This window comes from Galeopterus variegatus, unplaced genomic scaffold (assembly GCF_000696425.1).
Source record: "Galeopterus variegatus unplaced genomic scaffold, G_variegatus-3.0.2 Scaffold7841, whole genome shotgun sequence".
NCBI lineage: Eukaryota > Metazoa > Chordata > Mammalia > Dermoptera > Cynocephalidae > Galeopterus > Galeopterus variegatus.
This window is the reverse complement of record NW_007733952.1, coordinates 75168-80136: the sequence shown is the minus strand read 5'-3', so window position 1 is coordinate 80136 and position 4969 is coordinate 75168.

Below are 4969 nucleotides of genomic sequence, written 5' to 3'. Positions count from 1 at the left end.
AGCTTTATTAATTTTTATAGTTCTTAATTTAGTTTTAAATGTTTCAATTTAGAAAGGCTTTTTACAAATTTATTCAAAATGTCAAGTAAGCATACAACTGAAGATTATAATTTTATTCTTAATTTTTATTAAATACATATCAATGTAGTTTTACTGAATATAAACTAACAGTACATTTAAAATAATGTTTATATATTTTATTGTTATTAAATAACACATATTTATTGTAGAAAACTGGAAAATAAAGACTAGCAGAAAGAAAAGTATTTATCAACTCTAGAGAGCATTTCTGTAAGAATTATGGCATATAATGTATAAAATTATATATATATAGCAAGAAATACATAAAGGTAAATACTAACATATACGTGTATATGGATGTATGTATATGTGTAGGTATATATAACATACAATATGTATGTATATATATATATATGTATTTTGTATGTATGAATATATACACAAAAATAAAATTAAATTTGGCATACACTTATTTTTTACTTTTTCACTTACCAGTAGATTGTGTACACATTTACATATCAATAAATGTTCACCTACAGGATCACTGATAATGAGCGAATGGAATTTAATTCTAACAATGTCTTGTATATATATATATACATAGTCCTTTTTGGTTGAATTATTAGATTGTTTCCAGTTTTTCATAATAAAAACCCATTGTGGGATTTTGCTTCTAGACAGCACAAAATTTCAGACACTAGGTTTGCCCTCCCACCTGAAGCAACCAAAAACCATACAAACATGTGGAACAATGGTTTTCAAGACAGTGGGCATCAGGCAGCAAAGGAAAGTGGTGGGAATAACCAAGGTAAGCCCCAGGTTATGGTTTTGAGGATTTCTAGACCACGGTGATGTAGGAGAGCCCTGCAGAGCCTGGCAGACTCTCCGAGTGCTGGAGAGTTGAGGTCCAGGGAGCCCAAAGTGTCAAGACCTCACAGGACAGAGTACTGGAAAGGAGAGAGCGCATTGAGAAGACTCCAGAGATCTGCAAAGTCCTCCTGAGTATCTGGCAGAGTGCTGATCAGATCATGCATGTGAGGAAAATACTCAAGTCCAGAGAAAGAACCACATGAAAGGATAGAGGATACAGTAGCTGGAGCTCACATGCTCCCTGCAGCCAGACTGGAAAACCTCATATTTCACAGGATATTGGGTAGAGTATGCAGGAGGGCCTTGCCTCAACAGTGAGAAATAACTAGCTCTAGACCAGCCTTGCTAGATGGGATAGAGTGGCATTCAGTCCAGGGCTGAAGAATCAAATTGTTTTCAAGTAACTTAACTGCATCCCAGAACAGAGTTCAAGAATATTCATAGGAATATAAAAATATCTGATGTTCTACAAAAGGTCAAGTGAAAATGTCTAACATTCAGTCGAAGATAGCCAGGCATGAAAGAAGGAGGAAAAACATGTTTCAATAAACAACGTTGTCAATGACATTTTTGGGGATCTCCATATCCCTCCAATCACAAATGAGTGTGGGCCAGAAGTGGACACCTGACCCAGAGCAGGCCAGAAGCCATCCTTCAGCACCTGTTCCTGAGGCCTTTCATCTGATTCTTCACAATAAGCTAAAACAACCAGTCAGTGGTGGCTAATTGAGCTGAAAGGTCACATGATGTTAGGTGGGGACATCATTACTGCCCTATATGCATGTCACATTTAAGAAGGAGCAGACTCAGAGGGAGAATGGAGAAGATCTACGGAACAAAGGAGGTCAGGAGAGGGAGAGAGGGGAGTCAGAGAGTCGGCTGTCCTCGTGAGCCCATGCTCTTCAGCTTCCCAGTCCTATATTCACTTTTTCTGGATTCCCATGAGCTGTCTTCATATCCTTAGACCAGTGATTCTAAACAGAGGGTGATTTGGGCTCCTTTCTCCTCCCAGGAGACATTTGGCAATATCTGAAGGTATTTTTGGTCATCACAATTGGTGAGGGGTGCTACTGTAATCTAGTGGGTAGACCAGGGATGCTGCTTAGTATCCTATAATGCACAGGACAGACCTCCGCAACAAATGCCAATAGTGCCAAGGTTGAGATATCCTGCCTTACACTAATCTCTTTCTGAACCTGAATCAGTTTTTCTGGATTTCTCTTCTTTATAACTATGAAATTCCTCTGTAAAACATCACTGGAGCTAGGTCTTGGCTCACATTCATAATTTATTTCCTTAGGTTAAATTGCTAGATAGACTTGTGGGGTAGGGATAGGGTCAAAGGACATGCTTTTGTTTTAAAGATTTATATGCACTTGGCCAAATTAATGTAGCATCCTTTAACAAGTTACTCAAGTGTACTGAAGTCTGAGGTCTGGTTTGACTTCATCTGTTAAGAGAATAGGTCATCAGCTTTACCACACATCTTTGTTTGGGAAATAAGAAGAAACAGAAATTTCAGCTTACCTAAGGTGGGTCACATCCTTCCTCTCCACTAATAGGCAACCACAATACTATCTACCTAATTATTACCTATCATTCCTAACTTCCTCTTCTTTACGATATCTCCCTTGAGGTCATCTTGCAGCAACTAGACAACACAGTGGCACGTGTGGTATCATTCCCACTTCCGATACCCAATAGAGACATTTATTCAACATTCAACAAATATTTATTGACTTCTTACTATGTGCTTCAGAATTCTTCACATAGTGCTCCAAGCAGCCACTACTAATCAACCAGAATCGGCACATGAGATTTAAATAAACAACAGTAACAAAACAAGCAAAATAACTGTTGGCATTTCTGACTTCTAGAAGGGTTAAATCAAGGGCATTGCTTTGAGCTTCCCCTTGTTTCTTCTCTATGTAAGGGAAGAACTGTGCAGGCAAGAGCGGACACAGTTTCCTCTACATTTGAGTTACTGCGATGTTACACCTGACCCTCCCTTTCTCTGGGGATAGGAAAGCATGGTTTTTCCACCTATTTGCCCTAGCAGTAGGGTAGCAAGTGTATTACCTTAGGGAAAGGTGTAAGGTAAAAAGAACCAGAAACAATACAAAAAACCCTCTTCAAAATTATTCATGGAATGTCTGAAATGGCAGTTATAATCACTTACCTTTTAGGTAGTTATTTGTGAGAAAATTTTCTTCCAACAACAAAAAATCCAACATTCATATATGAAAATTATGCATCTCTATGTGCAATCCTAAAATAATGTTCCAGAATTGTGTCAGATCACACCAGATTACTATTGGGTCAGCCTGTGCAGTCCCTATCCCACGAGTGTCTGGTCAAGACGCAGCTGCTCAGATCTTCAGGGGCTTTTAGAACCTCAGACCTTCCCACATCCTTGAGAGTGAACCTCATTTTCCTGTTGTACCAGCCAGAGACATGAACTCTCAGCGAGATGTGTCAACCTCAACAGACCAGAAACAGAACTTAAAGGTCCGCTTATATCCCATTCTTTGAAATGGTAATCATTTACCTCAAAATTAAAGAAAAGAAAAAGAAGTGATGTTCTCACTCCCTTTAAATAACATGCCATAGTTTTTATTCTTGAATCCTGGAGGCAATAGACAGTGTAGGTATCGGTTCTCCCTGTTCACTTCCCTCTCTCAGTGGTTCCTTCAAATCTCCTTCATAAGCTCAATGTTCTTCACCTGGATGGCTCAAAAGTAGAGAATATCCAGGGAAAAGGTTCTTTTCTTTCATGGACCAGCCTCTGGATTTGCCATGGCACATGGGCACTAACTCTTGCCTAACAGAAGGCTAAAATCTGCTGTGGCATTGCCCATTTCCAGTAAAGCTTCTTTTAATTTAAAGTTATTGAATCATCAATCGCTTCCCACTCTTCACTGAAGGCAAAGCCAATTTATTATCCTCCACAAACAAGATAAGCCTAAATAAACTGGCAGTTCCAGCTCACATTCCCTATTTATTTCCTCCACCAATTTATAAACTTAAACAGCAGAGACATGCTGACGTGGCTGGGATGGTCCTGGTTTCCTGTGATGACCAAGAGTCCTCTAAAGAGAAAGTACTGACCATTATGGAATTAAGGACAAAAATGGTTCAAAACAACGAGTATTTTTTAACTTCTCACATTAAGAAGTGATTAATATTTTCAAGAGGGCAAGGTTCTCTCTCTCTCTGTCCTCGTCTCCTTTTCCCATCGTCATCTCCATGTGTAAATGACTCACAAGACTGAGAGAGGTACCAGCCCTTGTGATATCATAACGCTTGTCTCTGCCTCAGTCTTCTTAGTTAGCAATGGGTGCCCAAAGATGGGCAAGCTATGAGGTGGTGGTGGCTGGTGGGGGCTGTTCAGCAAAGTCACAGTCATGCCTTCCCCAACCACTAAACCAATCTGCTTCTTCAGGCTTTTCTCAGGGTGGGGACACTCTTGCAACTGTGGGTTGAGTTTGGCCCCAAATCTCTAAGACACACCTGTCGTATGAATGTATTTCAGGGTAAATTTCATCCATGACAGATTCTGGGAGACTCAGCAAAGAAAAAGTCAGTACTGGATAAGGACAGCATGATGACACTGATTTTTCTCAGTTTTTTTGCTGGTTATGGCCAATAATCAATATAAATCCCTCTCATGCATTTAAGCCTGACAAATACTTCAGAGTTTTACCGTAGGATATAAAAACTGACAAGTATTAAACAAAAATGATCATTTCTGATCATCATCTCAAAATTATGGAGGCTTCTATTTATAGCACTTCTAATTTCTCAAAAGTGAGGTTGTTCCCAGCTTCTAAACAATTTCCATAAACTAAAAATGACAATAAGATGATGTCTTTCCCCACTTCCTGTACATGGACTACCATATGTCTTAGGAAGGCTTTGTAGTTATTTAAAATAATATACCTTTGGGATTCAAGTGTGAACCCATCTTGCAGTTGGTTGAGCAGGTGTGAATTTATTGTTCATCAAAAAAGAAATTGAACAAAATATCCTGAAAACCAAGGACAACACAGCCATTCAACCCAGTTAAATGTAAAACTGT